The sequence below is a fragment of the Protopterus annectens genome, chromosome 2.part2 (genome assembly GCF_019279795.1).
Source record: "Protopterus annectens isolate FY-2018-M chromosome 2.part2, PAN1.0, whole genome shotgun sequence".
NCBI lineage: Eukaryota > Metazoa > Chordata > Ceratodontiformes > Protopteridae > Protopterus > Protopterus annectens.
In genome coordinates this window covers 220,906,463-220,928,575 of record NC_056730.1, presented here as the reverse complement: position 1 = coordinate 220,928,575, position 22,113 = coordinate 220,906,463, and the positions used below count along the sequence as shown (strand labels likewise).

The following is a 22,113-nucleotide window of genomic DNA, read 5'->3' as shown; positions in this document are numbered from 1 at the left end:
ACTGGAAAAAGATCTGGATGACCATGACAAGTCACCATAACAGTGAACTTAATTGCAATTACTGAAGCATTACATGGTCCAAGGTAAAAATCTCCACAGAAAGGCTCCTAGGAGATGATTTCCGAGATGACAAGCTTGAGATGGACCAATCAGCCTATCCCCTTCTTGTATACATAAATTATGTATTCTAATATTATAGATAAAGTTGGGAGAGACATGTCAGAAATAAGAAGAAAGCTTTGCTGAGTTCTAAGATTTGGTGACAAGTTAGTACCAGCAACCAGTCTTACTTAACAAAAGGTAGCCAACTTAGAATCTTTTACTGAACAGAAATATCTAATTATAAATGTTAACATAAAATAATTATACTATATAGTGATACAAACAGAAAAATAATAGATAAAATAAAGGGAAAGGACTTAGAAGTGGGTGATTCCTTTTTATACCTAGGTATGATGTTGTTTAAATGCAGACATTTTATAGTCCATATGAAGTATAGGCAAATATAAATACTGAAGACAGTAGATGTGAACCTCAGGAGCATACTGATGGCATTGCTTATTAAACTACTTTGAGAAAAGATTGATCGCATATACAGATGAACAAAGGACAAAAGAGAAATTGTGAAATAATTTTTGTTATATATAAAGCAGTTTGAATAATTTGAGATTTTCTCCATACTTTCTCTTCATTTATCTTATAGAAGAAGTCAGTTTAACGTATAAAAGGGCACAGACAGATCCAAAAATTATTGTCAATTGGATTGCAGCTAATAGAAGGGAGATGTCTATGACATGTCAATATTGGGAAAAGAAAACAAATTGGTGGAAAGTAAGTATTAGAAAAATCGTGTTATTAGTTAAAATAGAAGAATAGTTACAAATGCATTGTTATACTGTACATTTTCTGAAGTTATCCGTCTAAGACTGTATTATCTTCCGTGGCAGTTAAATACAAGGTGTCAAGAAAATAATCAGATCTTTTTTGGAGACAAAAAGATTTTCTATAAATTCAGGCAAGCTCATATTCATAGGATCATAGGATTATAGGATATTACTAGGCTATTGGCCCTGAGGCCCTTACAAACCTAGCCAAGAATTTAGCCCAAGTTCCAAAAAGTCAGCACCTGATGCCCCTGTCCAGCAGGGACACAGATGGAATCCCAGGGGTGTATTTTCTGTTCCCCATCCAGTTATCCAGGTTGTGCTTAAAAAGGGATAATGAGGTACTCTGCTTGTCGTGGAGAGGGAGTCTATTCCACAAAAGTGGGAGTCTCTGGGACACAAATCTGTCCCAACAACAAGTCCTATTGATGTCACAGACCAGGTTGAGGTCACGCTGTGGGTTACTCAAGCATGCATGACCGCACTATACACACTATGCACAGGTATCAGTTATGATAGGACATACCTATAGAACTTACCCTATAGAGAATTGCACATAGTTTAGTATCTCTATATTGGTTATATGAGCTATGCATTTGAGACATGATTTGGAAATCAATCGATTAGTAGGGTAGAGAAAAGTAAAATGGATAAAACGTGTGTCTGATACATGATTAAAGAGGAAGACATTTTCATGTGGTATCCAACTTTTCAATATATGATAAATGATCTTTGCACTTCTTTGTTTGAAGTTAATAATGAAAGAGTAGCATTAGAAGATAGTAAAGAAACAGTTGCACTTTTTTTTTTAAAATATCTCTTAACAAGATTACTACAACCAACAGTGTAATACTAACTGATAAAAAGAAAACTGCAGCAAATAAGTAAACAATACCATCTATTTAAATGGAGTATAGAATTATGTGTATTGAATATTTTACCTTGATGTTTTACACAGACCAAAGCAACAGATATAGAGCAATCTTATTTGTATTACACCTGAAAATCTGACAGTAAGTGTTGTTGCATGATCACTGCTGTTGTTCTTACGTGACCTGCTGGACAGATAGGTATGTATCCCAGAGACTACCCCTTCTATGGAACAGGCTCCCCACCCATGTGAAACAGAGTTCCTCCTAACCCAATTCAAGTGCAACTTGGACAATTGGATGGGAAATCAGTAATTCATCCCTAGATTGGCACCTATGTCTCTGATGCAAACAGGTAACCTGTAAATGGTTCATATGCCAGGCCCATGCTTACACTTATCAAGGATATCAGAACTTGTCAGAGATTTGGGATGCTTGGCTAGGCTTAAAAAGGCCCTTGTGGCCATTAGCCTAGGAAACACCTATTAACCTACGAACCTATCTTTGCTTGTTGAAACTTTACAGATTCCCACATGCTTGTCACTCTTACAGTGATGCACAACCTCCTAAATGCCTATTGCTGCTTGTGTTTATGAATCATAGCTTGTTTCAGATGCACTCATTTGCATTAAATTATCTGCTCATTAGACTTTGTTTCTTCATTCACATACCATTATGTTGCTATTTATATGCACATATTGTCTTGTAGTATTCCCTTTTCCTCAATATTGTTAGTAGTACTATGAACTGCAGCACACCTACAAGTGGCCAGTTCCAGGGTAACAGTGTGCTGCATACCACACAAGCTGGCTATGATTACTAGCTTTGTAAACATGACATCATAAGAATCACCGCTACACATTAAAGTTTTACTACTGATACCAGTATTCTACTCAGAAATAGTTTAATTTGTACATAGACATACTAAGTAGCAACACTCTATGGTAATATTACCCACTGTTGTTGTTTAAACCATGCAGTTTAATAACTTATCAATTAATTAATTAATTAATTTATTTATTAACATTTGATTATTGGGAAAGTCCAACTGGGTGGGAACCCATTTCAGCAGAATCCCAGGGAGAAAAGCTCCAAAATATATCTGTAAATTGCATTAATAATGTATTGTAAGCTTTTTGAAATACTGTTTGAAAATAGAGAGGTCTCCTAAGCAGCTAAACTCTGAATAGTTCATCTTCTTTGCTACTAGACTGCCAGTTAAAAGATACACTCAGGACTGCAACATCACCACCACTCTCTCCATTAAAGTACAACACATTATCAGCAATCCATCTACATGCTGAGGGAGTAGAACCCACTGCCTTTTGTATCAAATGCAAGCATGCTACCTGTTATGCTATGAACATTTGCTAAACAAAGACTTGCACATTGAAAACAGATTTACCATGAGCAGCACTAAACTTCTCTTCCTCTAAAGCTCACAATTCCTTGAAAATGCAGTGAAACTGAAGTCCTTGAAAATGCATCAAACAATATGTTTTTTTGCTAGCTTGGTAGAGGATTCTGGGTCTTGTTTCTTGTAACCAACACACAGGTTTGAGCCTGAGGAAATTAACTCCCCTGCTGCCATCCCTAACCATACCTCTCAACTCTCCAGTTTTTCACAGAACATACAGATTTTTGAATAAAAGTTTCTGTTTGCTCCTCATAAAAATGTTGGGTTTCTGACAAATCACTCATAAATTTAAGTTTCAGATTTCTAAAAGATAAGCATTACATGCACACGCACACTTAGAAAGCTGCTAGAATAATACTGTATCAAAATGAATTTACTAAAGGGTGTGAAGTCTGAAACTCAAATTTGACATTATTTACTAATTTCATTCCTATGGTGATTTGCCAGAAAACCAAAAATTTTATGAGGAGCAGACAAAAACTTTGAGTCAAAAATCTGAAATACTTTGTTATTACTTACATTTCTGTCTTTTTTTATTTCTGAAATGCTTTACATTTCAACTGGGTTGATCAGTGCACTAACCAGGTAAATGATCAACAATGAATGAATGAATGAATGAATAAATAGATAGATACAGTGTTAGTGCAGTCTAAGAGTTCAGTATTTGCAATATGTATATAACGTAAATTAACGTTAACTACTTCAGTTAGCCTGAATTTTGGAATGACATTAGGGTAGTCTTTCTTACTGGATAGTATCTAGTGATCTTTGTAATAGCCTTTATATAAAGCAAAATACAATTGATTAATTTCTAAATAAGGATGCTTTAGAACACAGTACTGATGTATACATAACACAATAACACTCTTGCCATTGGGACTCCATTGTGTCACACACAGATGCCCACTCACCATGTTAGACAAGGAGAAGATAGCAGTTATTTGCCTATCTAGAGTCAGGATCCACAACAATGCACACGCAGTCAAGTTACTGTACCCCAGATACCAGTACAATTATATTATTGTCCATGTGGGTGCAAATGACCCAAGACATACCTCATTGAATTATATGAAAAGATACATAACGGATTTCTTGCAATATGTCATAGATAGGTATGAGACTTGCTTTGAGCAGCATTTTACTTTCACAAAGGAAGCTGCCACAGTATGACAATAAAATTATTTCTTTTTAATAATTGGCTTCATTTCTGGTGTCACTTTAGGGGGATCCAATATCTGTCAACATGGGAGGACATGGTCAACACACTACCTTGCTTTGCCAAGGATGGACTACATCTGACCCCCGTATGCTTTCAGATATTTGCCAAACACTTTATCCATCCTTTACAGACTATTTTTGGCAATGCCAAAAATACAAAACTGCAAACATAGTGAGCAAGTCTCCAAGCAACCTTAAGGTATTAATGCTCAGTGCTAGGATCCTAAATATAAAACTCCAAACTTTTCAAGCCCTCCTCACTTTGGAGAATTTAGACATCTGTGCTGTGACTGATACTTGGTTTAAAGCCATAGAAAGTACTTCAGAAGTGTAAGGCTGCAGTGTCTTCCACACATTTAGATCAACAACAGCACAGACTGGGGCCAAAGGCGGAGGTGTCACAATCTGTGTTAGCAACAAACATGCCTCCAGGTTGGTTAAACAGGATGATACCATGAAGATCATCCACTTGCAAGTCATCATAGGTAAGGTCCCTCACCATATCATAGTTAGCTACAGGTCACCATCTATGCCCCTAGAGTCTCATGACTTTTACCTAAGCCAACTACAGGTGCATACCATCCAACCAAACATCCAATTCATGGGTGACCTTAACTATCCCTCTATAGGCTGGGAAATGTACATGGACGTAATGCACAATGCTTCCTGGACTTTATTAACACAAATAGTACATGCATCAACAAGAGGATCAGACATACTGGAGCTGGTACTTGCAGAAAACTCAAAGTGATAAACCCAGCTAAACCAGTAGCAATTAAGAACCATTCTAAGCAAACTACATCATATAAAGTGACAGTTTGTCAAAATTCAAGGCTCCTGCTGTTTTATGTGTTGATCAAGTAAAATATCAATAAAACGTTATTTTATTTTTATTATTTATTTTACATTTGTTTACTGGGAAAGTCCGAATGGACAAAATGCCCTTTTTCATTGGAGGCCAGGGGAGAAAAGCTCCACATTTATAAATAACAGTATGATACATATACAATGTACAGATACAAATGTTGATTCAATCTCAGATACAAGCACAAAATTAAAAATACATGTTACACATTTCACTAATACAATCATACAGTCTAGGTAGGAATACAAAGAATAGCAGTACTGTGATTGAAGGTAAAAAAACAAGCAAGTTAAGTATACATATCCCTAGTAGGGGTATACTGTTCAAATACAAAAATAACAGGCTGTGTTCTTTTAGCTGTCTTAAGACATCTATTTCCTAACCAAGGTTTGTCCAAGAGCAGGTCCAGGATTTAGATAGGTGTGATTTGAGAAGATTTATTAAAGTTGGAAGTGTTAATAGTGGTTCTGATATTTAAATGCAGGGAATTCCAAGTTTTGGCTCTGCAGTTTGAGTAAAGTGCATTGTTAGGTTTGGATATACTTAAGAAGGATTTGTTAGTGGAACGCAATACCCTGTTAATGGAGTAGTATATTAGTAGATTTTGAAGTACTGGTGTTTTTTTCTGGCTAATTTAGTGTTCGATGGGTGAAGGTAGTTGATTATAAGCAAGTAGATTTGGTAGTTTGAGACAAGATAGTTGTTTTAAAGCCAGACAATGATGGGATCTGAAATTTGATTTTGTAGCAAACATTGCAATTTTATTATAGGAAGTTTCAAGCATATATCTATATCTATATCTATATCTATATCTATATATCTATGTATATCTATATATATATATATATATATATATATATATATATATATATATATAAAATATATATATATATGTGTGTGTGTGTGTGTGTGTGTGTGTGTATACACTGTGTACACACAGGATGCATGACAACTTACTGAAAAACATTGTAATAAAAGTCATGATAGTGAATGTGCAATGCTGAAATGTTAAAATGTTGAAATCAAAATATTTACTCTTCCACATAAGTAACAAGTTGGACACCCCTCTCCTGTAGTACACATATTACTGCTTTTTTCTGAGTTTCACTAACAGGGTAATGATGATATTGTTTGTCTACTGTCTGCATAGAGGTGCAATGTACATATGTAATACATGTATACTATTAGTATGCCTTTAGAGTTTAACATTATAAAGTTTTACCTTTTTGACATTTCAGAGTTTTACATTTAGCATTTTGAGTTGTATTATACTACTATTCAAAAAGTTGTCACATATGCTATTGGGGCTAAAAAAATCATTAACACCATTAGTCATATCTTTAATCTTTCTCTCTCCTCAGTCACAGTTTCACCAACATTCAAGGACAGTACTGTAATCCTTCTGCCTAACGTCACGTATCCTAATTGGCTGAAGGATTATAGACCTATTTTTACCCTCGGCCTTATTACCAAATATTTTTTAAAAGTTTTATACAAGCGTGATAGCCATTTCTGTGCATTTAAAGTGTTTTCTTTTATTGTATCTGCTTTATTTTCTGAAAAAAAACAAAAAAAATACTTGTTTTCCCACATTTCTAAGCTAGTTTAGGCCAGTTTTCAGGTTAGTGCTGAATTCAGGGCTGTGTTACAAGTTTCTGTGTTTGCCCATACCTTATTTGGATAGAAGGAAGTTTCTCTGTTCACTGTGAGAGAGGGAGCTTTGAGCAGCCTATCTGTCCCTGGAGGAGTAGTTTCAGCCCAGAAATTAGTAGTTTATTGACCATTTTGGGCTAATTTCTCTCTCTTTCATTTCCCTGCTATAAAACCCGCATTTGCAAGGTTTTGCACGCCAGGTAGCACCAGTTAGCTAGGGTATAAGTATTCCCGGCTCCACAAAGTCTACTCTTCAATTTGTCCCTTGGAAGTAGACAAATTTTCAACTTAAGCACTCAAATCATTCACTTCTCATCCCGGCACTTGCTCAAAACTCAAAACAAGCACTAATAAACCTTAGCACTAGACCCCCCCTATACTGTACAGAAGGACAAAGCTCTCTATTTGACCTTACTAGCCAATCAGTAAAACAGTTCATTGTACCTATCCAGGCATGTCCAAGGGCAGTTTCAGGTGTACTCTCCAGTCCAGCTGTTGAATCTGGGTATTTTGAGGCAATGTTATAATTGCCTCATGTACACAGACAACCCTCTCCTCCTTCCATCAAACACTAATACATGCAAGAGATGCAATTATACAGCCAAACTGGAGGCTAAGCTCTTGAAACGCAAGACTGGACCAGGCAGACAAGAGGAGAAGGGAATTACTTGCATCACATCACCAGTCTCACATAGACCTATGAAACCAGCACTGGCAAAAAACACACATAAATACACAAAAACATACTCGGAAGCTCTAAATAAAAATCTGCAAAAGCAACAGAGACCTCCAAAGCAGACATCCAAGCAACCTCCACCCCCAAACACAAACCATGAAACACATACTTCACAAAACCAGTGTGCCACACAATCACAGCCCTTAAGGCAAAATAACATACCCAACACACTAGTAATAGGTGACTCTATAGTCAGGCACACTGATGTCCCACTCACTAGGTTGAACAAGGAGGAGTTTACTGTTAGTTGCCTGTCAGGTGCCAGGATCCACCACATAACACAAGCACTCAGGTCACTCCAGAAAAAGTACAAATATGACTCTGTCATTGTCCATGTTGGTGTGAATGACCTGAGCCATGCCTGCCTGGACTACATGAAAAGAGACATAGAGGAGCTCTCTGATCACGTAGCCCAGGCCGGTATGAACCTGACCCTGAGTAGCATCCTGCCCTCACCAAGAACGATACCATGGTATAGAGAAATAATTATCAATTTCAACAATTGGCTAAGCTTCTAGTGTCATTCAAAGGGGATCCAGTGTTTGTCAGTATGGGATGACATGCTCGACAAGCCACACTGCTTCGCTAGAGATGGCTTGCACCTGTCAACCTTAGGCTTTCGAATACTGGCCAAGGCTCTTGCCACCCCCATAGTGCCTTTTTTAGGCAAGGCTCAAAAGACAAACCCACTGCCATAAATAGCACAAGTAACAAAAAACTGAGGGTAATGCTGCTCAATGCTGGAAGTCTAAACCTCAAAATGCATGCACTCAAGGCACTCCTCAGTATGGAGAAAATCGATATATGTACCAGTAATAGAAACCTGGTTTAAGGCTCCAGAGAGCAACCCAGCACTACCAGGCTACAACTCATACCATACATTTCGGCCACAAAACCAGGACCGAAATACAAAAGGTGGGGGAGTATCCATATTCAACAAGGATACCCACACCTCCAGGTTAGTGGCACAGCACGATGCTAAAGAGATCATCCACGTGCCACTAACAATGGGCAAAACTGCTATTCAAATTATAGCTTGCTACAGATCACCCACCATGTCCCAGGACCCTCACTCCTCATTCCTGGAAACACTGGGAAACATAAAGGTCCTACCAAGCACCCTGATATTGGGTAATTTCAATTACCCAAACATTAACTGGGAGAACTATTTAAGTACGAACTCCCTTGCCCAACATTTCCTAGAATTTATAAACTCAAACACCCTGGATCAACTGGTCAACAACCCCACCAGAGGTGACAACATATTGGACCTGGTCATCACCAACATGGGGACCAATGTTCCACACCAGAGGTCAACCCCTCGCTGGTTAGATCTGACCATAAACTAATCACTCTGGATATCCACATTCCGCCACCACCCCCAGTCAAAGAAACCACCGTGAAAAACTTTTCAAAAGCAAACTTCGCGTTACTTAAGACCGAGGTGGGAAGTTTCAAAGCCCCCATGCTAAAGGATAACACTGTCCAAGCTGCAAAATCCTTTACTAATGCACTCTATGGGCACCTACAAGAATGCATGGATCTTGCTATCCCAAACAAAACCAAGACTCACTCCTCCAAGAAAAGGAAACCAGTCTGGTGGACCCCTGCCATAAACAAGCTATACAATAGAAGGAGGAAACTAGTACAGAAAAGAGTTAAATCCCAAGAAGGTAAGACATCCCTGATCAGTATCAGCAAGAAACTACATTCCCTCATAAAATCATCCAAGGCAAGCTTCGAAAGAAAAATTGCCATGGACTCCAAAGATAACCACAAGGCATTCTTTTGCTATGTCAAGAATCTAAATAGCAATTCTCAGATCTGCTCAGAGTTAGTGCAGAATGGCACAAAATACAGTGAACCAACCGATATATAGCCTACATCCTGGCAGATGGGCTCAGTGCAAACTTCACCCCCCTCTCACCCCCCAAAAGGGCCCATAACTATACCAAAAGAATGTAGTGCCCCTGAAATCACAGACACTCAGGTTAAAACAGCCCTCTCCAAAGCCAAAAACACAGCATCAATGGGACCGGACAGTGTCCCAGGCTGTGTCCTACACAAACTCAAAGATTAACTAACCCCTCACCTAAACACACTGTTTAAACTCAGCCCCTCCACAGGCTACATGCCCACAAAGTGGCACACAGCAACAGTTATTCCGCTGCACAAAGGTGGAGCCACAACGGACCCCGGGAACTATTTCCCTATAAGCCTGACTAGCTTGGTCTGCAAAGATATGGAGCGCATCATTATGGATCTCATTAACAGAGACATTGGAAACCTCCAAACACTGGACCCTACCCAGTTTGACTTTGTTAAGGGCAGATCATGCCTCCTAAACCTGGTGGACTTCTTTGAGACAGTTACCAAGGCTATAGACGAGGGAAAGGTGGTCCACACAGCCTACCTAGACCTTGCAAATGCCTTTGACACCATTCCCCACTCAGGTATTATAGACAAGCTCACCAGCCTGAACATAAACCCCTATGTCACAAGATGGGCTGCCAACTGGCTCACGGACAGAACCCACATGGTAAGAGTTGCGGGAGCTAGGTCTGACTCTAAAACGGTTACAAGTGGCATTCCCCAGGACTCAGTCCTAGGCCCCCTCCTGTTTGGCATATACTTCTCAGAGGTACAGGCAAGCATAGGAGGACTTTGGCTGACCAAGTTCGCAGATGACTGCAAACTGGGGGCTATAATTGACTCTCTGGCTGACACAGACATCCTCCAAAAGGATCTCACTGAGACAGATACTTGGTGTCAAAACCATGGCCTCAAGCTAAATGCCAAAAAGTGCATAGTCATCCCATTTGGAAAAAACAAAGTACCCACAAAATACCACATAGGTGGTAGCCCCCTAAATACAGAAGATGTAATAAGGGATCTGGGGACCCAAGTAGATAGTAACTTCTCCTTTGATAAACACATTGCCAAAGTGGTTAGAAAATCCTGCTATGTGGCCCATCTAATCACAAAAGGGTTTGCATCCAGATCGAAAGAGGTCATCGGGCCCCTCTACGCATCACTCATCAGACCCATCATAGAGTACAATGCCCCATTTGGGATGTACCTTACAAGACACCTGCAGTAACTGGAAAGACCACAGAAGTTCCTCACCAAGAGGATCACTGGCCTCAAGCAGATGCCCTATGCAGCTCAACTGAAGAAACTCCAGCTGTACTCAGTTGCATACTGCCTACTCAGAGATGATCTCTGCCTGACATACAAAGCCATGTCCAACCCAGAATTGATGGACATGCTCCACCTAAAGAAAACTATATCCCCACAAGCCACATGCTCCAGGGATCTAAACCTCACCACAACAATAAATAGGACATGCTGGAAGGATAGATTCCTGTCCCAGAGACTTCCCATGCTCTGGAACAAGATTCCAATCTACATTAGGCATAGCTCCTCGCTAACACACTTAAAGAGTAACCTTGATGACTGGATGGGAAACAGAAAGTTTACCCCAGGGATCACTTCAATGGCTCTGCTGGGCAGAGGCACAGGGAACTAATCTAAGGGGGCGGCGAAAGCCAACACATTCCGGCTAGGCTTATAAATGCCTTTGGGCAGATAGCCTACCACCTACCTATGAACCTAAGTCCTTAAGAACATTGCCAGCTATGGCCTGTTTTGTGATACACAGTATGACTTTTGCAATGCCTTCAGTACCTTACCTGACCTGTTAATGGTCACTGATTATCTTTTATTGCAGCCTAAATGTATGACTCATTACTGAAGGTCTCTGTTGACATGACAATGGTTTATGAAGCAGTCAACCATACTCTTTCTGGACAAACTTAAAATACTCAGCTTTGCATATGACACTATTTGCTGGTTTTAGTCCTATCTAAATGACAAAACCTTCCAAGTCCATAGCAATGTCTCATGCTAAACTGCTGCTATACTTAGTACAGGTGTACCACAAGTGTCTGTGCTAGGTTCTCTCTTCCCTTCTCTTCCCTTCCCTTCTCTTCTCTTCTCTTCTCTTCCCTTCTCTTCCCTTCTCTTCCCTTCCCTTCTCTTCCCTTCTCTTCCCTTCCCTTCTCTTCCCTTCCCTTCCCTTCTCTTCCCTTCCCTTCTCTTCCCTTCTCTTCCATTCTCTTCTCTTCTCTTCCTTCCCTTCTCTTCTCTTCCCTTCCCTTCTCTTCTCTTCCCTTCTCTTCCCTTCCCTTCTCTTCTCTTCTCTTCTCTTCTCTTCTCTTCTCTTCTCTTCCCTTCTCTTCTCTTCTCTTCTCTTCTCTTCCCTTCCCTTCTCTTCTCTTCTCTTCTCTTCTCTTCCCTTCCCTTCTCTTCTCTTCTCTTCTCTTCTCTTCTCTTCTCTTCTCTTCTCTTCTCTTCTCTTCTCTTCCCTTCTCTTCTCTTCTCTTCCCTTTTCTTCTCTTCTCTTCCATTCTCTTCTCTTCTCTTCTCTTCTCTTCTCTTCTCTTCTCTTCTCTTCCCTTCCCTTCTCTTCCCTTCTCTTCCCTTCCCTTCTCTTCTCTTCTCTTCCCTTCTCTTCTCTTCCCTCTCCCTTCTCCTCTCTGTTAATGATCTCCCCCTAGAAGTCCCAAATCCTAAATGAATAATGTGTGCAGATGATATGCTGCTCCTGCAGTCCTGTACTAGCTACTCTGACATACAAACCAAGTTACAAGACAATTTCACTCAGTAATGCATCTGGCTCACTACTAACAAACTACTAATTAACCCCAAGAAAACCAGTGGCATGGGCTTTGCCTCATCCAAGAAGTTAACCACTGTCCCTTCTGCTCCCTTAACAGATCCTAAAGGTAACACAATACTTAATGCCACTGAACAGAAGTTCCTAGGCCTAACACTTGACCCTTCTATTTCCTTTACCACACATACAGATTTTGTAACTAATAAAGTCCTTGCTCATTTGAAACTATCTTACAAGATCAGTCACCTCCTTTCTCCCATTGCTCACAGGGCCTTTGCTAAAAATATCTTACTACAAAACTGGAATACAGCCTTCCTTTTCTCATTATATATTCAGCTCACAATATTCACAGAATAGACAGCTGAGAATACCATTTGCAATTCATTCTGTTAGTAGACCCCCAAGTGCACCATTGTAATTTACTAAAATGTATTAAGTCAGTTCTCGACTGGGGAGCCATCTGTGCGGAGATTGCATGTCCTCCCTGCGTTAGTGTGGGTTTCCTCTGTATACTCTGGTTTCCTTCCATGTCACAAAGACATGAGCCTGGAGCATTCCTCCCTGGGCCTCTGCTGAAAATTGGCTTCATTCCAAGTCGGACTTTCCCAGTAAACAGATGTTAAATAAAAATAAATAAATAATAATAAATAAAACATTCCAGATGGCTTTCAGTAGCCTCATGGGGACACTTTTCTTCTAAGTATTCTAACTTACAAAGTGCTGAAACACTGCCATTGTCCTCCTTTAAGAGTGAAACTACCTTTACAAAACAACCCTTATATACTCACAAGTACATAGGACAATGTGTTCTCTCTAGTTTGACCTCCTTTAAAAACTGCGGTAGTTGAGAAATCCTTCTCTGAACTAGAACCTGCTACCTGGAACCACCTGCCTACTGACATAAAAAAATCTAGAAATGATTAAAAACTTCAAATGTGGACTTGAAGAGCATATCTTTACTGAATCTACCTGCCGCTGCTACCATGGCAATGATTAGGTAACTAACCATTCCATATCATGAATAATAGAATACATTTAAAAAACCTTTCTCGGCCTGTTAATGTGAAATCTTATATTTGGAATTTTGCCCATATCTGAATATCTTATATATTTATAAGGTTATAGGGCAGTACCTTGAGTATACAGATTGTCAACAGCTTTTATGGATCACACAAGCTGTCAAATGTATTGGTCATCTAACGCAAATAGTTTCATAAATTTTAGCAAATGATAAATAACATTTAATAAGCAAGTTGTTAATTTCCTGTGTACTTTAATGTGCATAATGAATAATGTACCATCAGTCATGTGAAAAGCAGTTAGTATTTTAAATAACTAAAACAGGTTTGAGGCTAATTCATTAACAAACATGGAATAATGGAAAATTGTAATTCACCCTTTCTCTGTATAGATGTATATATATATATATATATATATATATATATATATATATATATATATATATATATATATATATATATATAGGAGCGCTATAGAATCCTGAAAATCTCCAAATTCTGAAGACCAAAATCCTGAAAGTTCAAAATACTGAAAACTCAAAATCCTGAAAACACACAGGATACCAACACTCACTATATTCTAGCAGAAGTACATACAGAAACTAATAAAACACAAACTATATTACTCCTCTCCAAGTATAAGCAGGGGGGCAAGCCCCCCATGCATCCCCCATGTGGGGGCTGTGCCCCCACACCCCCTGCTACTTAAATATATCAACTCCAAGATTGCACTTAGTGTAGTGAAGTGCAATCTTGGAGTTGATATATTAAGTAACAGGTGTAATGAGCCAGCCCACATGGGGTGCAGGTAATATGTTTCTGTATGTACTTGTGCTGGAATATAGTGAGTGTTGGTATGCTGTGTTTTTTCAGGATTTTGAGTTTTCAGTATTTTGAGTTTTCAGTATTTTGAACTTTCAGGATTTTGGGCTTTCAGGATTCTGTAGCGCTCCCATGTATATATATATATATATATATATATATATATATATATATATATATATATATATATATATATAGGTCCCCTTTGAAACATCTAAAATCCATAACATCGAATTTCATAACATCTAACAGTACAAATCACATGAAAATAACATCCCCTCCACATATAATAAAATATAATGACACCAAACTACCAAACACAATTTTTACTACGTTTCTTCAGGAGGGCTTGATACAGTGAGATTAGGAAATTAACTTTTTCCCACTGTAATGCAATCTTGGAGTTGGTATATTTAATTTACGGGGGGTGTGGGGGTGGAGCCACCTACATGGGGGGGTGCAAGGGGGCTTGCCCCCCTGCAAAAACATAGTAAAAAGTGTGTTTGGTAGTTTGGTGTCATTATATATGGAGGGGATGTTATTTTCTTTAGTGTTAGATGTTATGAAATTCGATGTTATGGGTTTTAGATGTTTTGAATTTTAGATGTTCTGGTCTCAATGTTATGAAATTAGATGTTATGGGTTTTAGATGTTTCAAAGTAGACCCATATATATATATATATATATATATATATATATATATATATATATATATATATATATATATATATATCTCACACATGGAACATATAGACATATTTCACATGTATATAATAATTTACAGATTATGTGTATGATTGCATTGTTTTTATGCATGTCTTAGCTTGCACAATGCACAACTCTAGCAACTGTTAACAAAATATAAATGAATAAATAAAATGAGGGCATCAATGTATATGCCTTTCAGGAAGGTTTGTAGTACCATATGGCTAAGATGTTTTTTTTAAATAACTCAGGATTCATTCATCAGAATGTGGTAAAATGTCTAGCCCTCTCCATTGAACTGTAAAGCCATCAATGTTTAAAACATATATTATCATGTGTGTTATAGCTTGATGTAGATTAAGTAACAATACAAAAGAAATAAAATAGTGAAACTTTTCATGTATGTTGTTCAGCAAAGAAGGCTAGATTTACCTAATAATCAGGACACCTTTAATAAAATGACTGAAAAGAAAGGCATTTACAATAAACTCTATGTATAAAAAGAGCAACAGCTAAGACACTATTTGCAATATAAGATCATTACTACATGATTTCAGTATTGTATATTTGTGTTGCTATTGTGAAGTCAAAAATAATGGAGAATGAGAATTACCTAGACTAAGAAAGCCACCTTGGCACCTACTTGCTGCAGGAAGTAGCTGCCATTTATTCATAGAGCAATGTAGGTTTTCAACAATTAGAAGACTTAAGTGATGAGGAGAGAGCACTGCTATCAGAAAGTGTGTTGGCTACTGCTGAAAATAGTGAATATTACCTTCAGCCTGTATGCTCATTACATACACAAATACTGAATGCATAACTTGTCCATGACACAGATATTCCTCATAAAGATATTAATAAGATAGGTAACTATTAGAGATAATTTGTTATATATGTGTTATATGGGAAAACAAAGGAAATTTCATTAATGCAAATATCATCATAATCATCACCAAGTCCCCTTTTTCCTTAGTTTATACAGTGTGACAGAGTGACATATCAGCTGTCATCACTTCTGTTGATTCAGTGTCAGTGTGCTTTACCAAATCATCTACTGGCGTCCCGCACATGTACGCAGACCACCACAATTTGTTTTCCTTGAACTTCTTCGCAGGCAGGTAGAACTTCTCTGATGTCCTTATTTCTTTGTATAGACCACAATATGCCCACTACTGGGCATAATAAAAGTATCCGAATATGATGAAACAAAGTACATGCAAAATGTTTATTTTATAGACAGAGCTGAGCTAAGAATAATTTCCAAGAAAAAATAAACTTCCTAAGTGACCTGTGCAAGGAATAATGACTTTAATTAAGCCATTTGAATTTGTGTTTCTCGATGATGACAGAAACAACCCCTATTGGAAATAGTGAATCTACTGACATGTAATTTCCATGTTCAGTAAACTTGATATTTAAGATTTCTTGTGCAAATTTGTAAATTGTAGATTAGACCCAAGGTAGAGGTATTTAGATATGTTAAGTGCATGGTATTAGACTAGTAATGGGGCACTGTTATTCACACTCAGTTTCCTTACATTAACACATTTTAGTTGCAGATAATACAAGATTTCTGATTCACTAGGACAAGGAAATGATAGAAAATGGATGGATATTGAGTGTTAATTTATAGCATGCTCGTACAAATGAATGATTACTTTGGTTGCAGCTGGCCTGATGAGGAAAACGAATTACTACTGCATATGCCAATGGAGAATTTTTTGAAACCATTACAGCTGGTAGAGTGTTTATATAAGGCCTTGTTCTCCTCCTTAGTGATTTCATATCTGTGATATCATACAGATGTTCATAAATGCATGCCTTAAATGCATGCTGTTTTTCCAACATAATATGCTGGGCAGTTGCCACACTTAGCCAAAATATGCCACTCTAGAGGTAGAACAATTTCTTTTGCAAAATGTCTAACACTGGGATTTTTGTCTTAACAATATATGTACACTATTTATAGCTTCCACAAGTTGAAGTACCACAAATCAAACAGTTTAGCTAAATCAAATGTTTTTAGTAAGAGGTTACTCCACAAATTTAGTCAACGGTCTGATCAAAGAAGTTTTCAATTAATGGGGGGGGGTGGGTCAAGTAAAACCCCTATTGGGTCTTGGTTTAGATAAAATATCCAATGAAAAACAGGAGGCTAGATATGAAAAAGCACTTGTATAACACAATCTTCTAAAGTGATAAGGTAAAGAGTAAGAAATAACTGGAACATTTTAGTGTAAACAGAGATGTGTATAGCAACATGGGGGCTAAACCCACTTTCAATACCAAAACTGGGATAAACTTTAAACAGATTTTTGAAAATAAAATACCACAAGGTACACCTTTGCCACTTTGGTTGTTATTAAAATCCTTGATTTTACCATTTTGGATCCCCAGTAGTATTTTTCTGCATGGTTCTTAGTCTGTGCTAATTATGCTGCATCATTTTTACAATTTAATATACAGGTTTATGCTGCTGTAGCACTTTGTTTGCTAGACGTACATCTAGGGGTCTGGAAACAGTGGATCATTGTATATCTCAGTGACACTAAATGCAAAAGAGATAGGAATGCATTATATAAACATATACTGGACCACAGAACTCCTTTCTGCCCCTTTCTCATCTTCGCATTTGTTTTTCTTTTATAAATAATTTGCTGCATTGAAGTACCACAAACCAAAGATGAGTCAAGAATGCAAAGGGTCACTCAAACTGTGGGCCCTCCCCTTGTTAGTTTAGATTCCATAAATGGTCTGTTCACTAATTACCTATCTGGTAGTCCTACTGAAGTCATATATGCAAATTTAAAGCACTGATAACCCACAATCTCACTGGTAATACTTTTGTCCTCAGTTTTACTTAATCATGTGCATAAAGCGTACCACAATATGAAAAAAAAGAGATGTTTTCCCTTTTAGGTTGTAGAGTGGTGGGAGCTTGGTAAACTGGAAATCCATATTAGTATTGAAATAACAACTGCACCGGGGGGGGGTAGAAATGTACCAAAATTTGCACAACTGAACCACAGTCAGTAGTCTCTGTCAAGTATAACAGATGAAGTTAGGAGTGCTGAGGAACAACTGAGGAATTACTTTTGTTTTCAAGATCATCAACAGCAACAGAGGTAGTTACTACAAACACAAATGAAATGTTTGTACCAGTTGTTAAAACTGAATGATGGGACATGATAAACAAAGAAGAAAACAGACAGGAGGCAAGACAGTTAACAGAAAAAATGGAGCCCTGAAATACATATGGAGACTACTTTATGGAAGATGAAATGATGTCAAGTGAAGAAAGTAGAAGGAATGGACCAATCAGTATCATTTAAAAAGCTACAAGATACAATATGACTGAAGAACTGGCCTCATCAGATAAGTTGACTATTAGATATTAAATTCCATTGGGCATCACGGCATTAGAAGTGCACAATTATATGCTTTAGGACTAGCCTCATATAGCACCTTATAAAAATACATGAATAAAACTGCAGTAGGCTCTTAAAGCAAGACATGCCCATTTTCATAATTTTGCATTACATTTACAAGGAAATGTGCCTTTATCTCAGTGTCATAGTAATGCACTTTTTGACCAAATTCTCATTTTAATTTCCCTTTATCATAACTAATTTTATCTAGATACAATATAATGTCCATTTTGCATAGACATCTACTGTTCTTGTAATATATTTTCAGCTGCAAATGTTGTTGTGCATTTTACCTTAGGTCATAGTTAAAAGGGTCAGTGCTCAAGTCCACATATCCAGTTAACACATAACTAAATACAAATAAATACAAATAAAATAATCTCATTCCCCATAATTTTAGATAGTTATACTTAAAGATCTCCACACTGTTTATTCCAAGGTTATAAATCATAAAACTGAACAAAGCATCCATTGTCACTATATCAAACTAAACTGTTTGCACATAGTTGCAACAAACTGGCAAACATCATAACTTTTATGACTGGGTTATTTTGCAGACAGGAACATTTTTAACAAGTGCATATCATGATATATGCTACTACAGCAGATAAGTGTAATGCATTAAAATAGAGCCATGTGTTGTAAGATAGATAGCAAATTCGATAAAAGACAGAACCCACACAGTGTGGCCGGGTGGCAGATGCCTCATCAGTGTGTGTGAAGGAGACCAGTGGTGTCCCACAGGAATGTTGTTTAGCTTTTAGTTTTCTGATCTCCGGACCATGAACTAAGACCTCAAACAAACCAATTGTGCTGAAGTCTGCAAATTGTGAGTCACTGTCATATCCCCTCTGATGCCCAAGACCTTCAGCAAGAACATACACTCATAAATATATGGTGTGTCTAAAGTGGTATCAATTTAAATGTAAAAAAAAATGCAATATTGCCACATTTGGTAGACAACCCCTCACACTGGCATACTGTAAAGATAATAACCCACTTCATAATGAGAAAGTTGTTAAGTACCTTGGAACGTTGGCTGAAGATTCCCTCTCCTTTGGTCATCATGCGATAACAGGTGTCCTAAAGACCTTCTACTTAGCACAGCTAATTGCCTAAGGAATATCATTCAGATCTAAAAAGGTAATTGATCCCTTATATCCAGCATTAATTGGACTAATTATTGAGTACAATATCCCCTTTGTGATTTACATCACTAGACATATAAAACAAAGAAATACCCCAGAGATTTTTTGTTAAGAATATCACTGTCATACAAATCATAAGTTACCAGAAAAGGCTAGTAGCACTGACCCTATATTCACTATCATGTTGCCTCCTGAGGGGGGGGGGAATCTATGCCTTGTTTTCTATGCCATTAGGTACACAGTGATCCTGGATCTCTTGTATCTCCACAAATCAAGCAGTCCTGCTATTGCTAGAATCATAGATCTCAATCTTCACCAGTCAATAATACATGGTACAGAGATTGATCATGCAGCATCTCCCTGACCTTTAGGACAGACTCCCCCTCCATATCAGGCAGTGTGATATACAATCATTCTACAGTCAGGACCTGGATGCTTGGTTGGGTATTTACAAATTCACCCCAGGCTTGACTGACTTAGCCTTCCTCAAGAAGGAGTTATTGTCAGAGGGTGGGCACTTGCAAGGCATAAATAGTCACATGACTAGGCTACCTTGAATTTCTTTTGATCCTATGAAATCCTGAAGAGAGAAAATATCATTCACTTAACTAAATGAGCAGTGTCTGTGATAGCTGTGAATAGGTAACTCTGACTCATTCTTTTTATACTGATATATATGCCTTACCGAAGTAATGGGATTGCTTTAGATGCCAAAAGCTGTAAATGACTAGTGATGCAGGTTAGATTAATGTTTTGTTATTGTCATTTCGTCTTTTCAACTTGCCCAGAATCAATGTATGCAATCCAATACATTGTCTTGGCCTCTTATTGTATGACAGCTTACATTTTATACATTTTATTTTGTTGAACAATACTTAACTTATTCCCCACAAGTGATATAAATTTTAACAGTATATTCATAAGACTTTTAACTTCTCTGGGTAAGGTAAGGAATCTACAGCTCTTTTAGTTCATTAATTCAGATGTTTTGATAGGGACCAGTGTACTTTTTAATTTTGAAGACTAAAGTACTGAAACAGTAAGATGAAATTGGTAGTCTTTTTAAATGAAACGGGTTTGCCTCATGGAGTTCAGACAGTGACATTTTATCATTTTAAAACAACAATGCAATGAGCAGAGCTACTAGCTCTTGTATAGGCTGCACTGATTTAAGAGGATGTGTTCTATGGCTTTCTTTTCCAGTCCGTAGGAAACTAATTCTGATAAATGGAAACTAATGCCCTTTCCCTCTTTACAAATACCATACAACTTGAAAGTATTTCTCCAGGATCTTTTCTCTTAATCTTTCAGTCTTTTAAGGAGACCATGTATTTTATTATATTTTAGTGTATGTTTCACTGTGTGTGGGTCCAACACCGTCAAGATTTTCCTGAGTTTAATTAATTAAGCCACAGGTTTTTCACGTTGAGATCTGCAAGATAATTGGAGAGATTTTGTTTTTGGTTTTGTACAATACCTTCACCATTAGATGTAAGCTTTTTGAATCCCTTGGTGATATCAAACTGATTGCTTTAATACTGTAAACTATTTTTGATATATCTAGGTAAAGGATTTTACAAGTGTACTCATTTTTTTTTTTAGAAAAAAGAAACAATACTTATCTTCAATATGTTATTATTATGCTAATTTTATATTTGGAAGTGCATCCTAGAGGCTCAGACAGAAATTTCTTGCTGACTGAAATTTTAACTCATGATATTAATCTATGGTGAAGAGTTTCCCATAAATCTTGCCAGTGCATAGAAACACTTGGAAATCATAAATTGTTAGTTTTACCAATACTTTTGTTCTATGGCTGTGCAGTAAAGAAGAAATAACTAAAATAATTTTATAACCTTATTCTGAGAAGCAGAACAATGAAATAATAACTGGTATCTGTGCTAGAAAAGTATTAAGCCCTAACTTGCTACAAACTCTTTGTAGATGCTCACATTGCTGAAAGTGCTTGTACATTTTTTAGGACTTTTTTTTGATGGCATAGTAAATGAGACAAACTGTTTCAGCAGTGATTTCCTATGGAAAATAGCAGCTGATATTGTGTTCATGGTTGTCTTGTGCTTAGGTTATTGGGACACAAGGAATTTTACCTCTACAACCAGTAGGTACACTATGCAATATAGTGTTCAAATTTATCATAATATCTGTGAAAAATCAACATTCGCTTATTTTATTTGTAGTTATGGTATTCTGTGTCATTGTTATTTTGTTGATTGGTAATGCTGGGTTCAGAATAGATATGTTATCTGCTTTGTTTGAATATGTGATCATATATATTGATTAGAAGGTGTACTGCATCATTTTTACAACAGCCTGCATCAAATTGTATATAACACTTGCCAGAAGACATTGTAGTTATTCTAGTAATTCCAATCACTGTCTTTGTCAGGTTAAGAAATATCTCCTCTTATAAAGGCTGCACTTCATTTTACTTTCTCATCCATATAAAAAAAATGATCATTCCCCTTAAGGAAACTGATGACATATCGAGCATGTAATTAGCATATCATTTGTAACACCACTTGAGATGTCCAAATGTCTGGACTATAACTGAATGTATGCAAACCAAAATGCCAGTTTTCTAGCCCAGAAAGCTGAGTATTTCATGGCTGACTTACACTAATTGGGAATAGCTGCTCTCCTGTATCGAAAC

The 22,113-nt window shown here is 37.4% G+C and overlaps 1 protein-coding gene across 1 annotated transcript in view; it reads left to right on the top strand.

Annotated features, from left to right (window-relative positions):
- The window catches only part of HCRTR2 (hypocretin receptor 2), a 1,190,712-nt gene that overhangs the window by 800,857 nt on the left and 367,742 nt on the right, over positions 1–22,113 (top strand). The window lies entirely within an intron of this gene.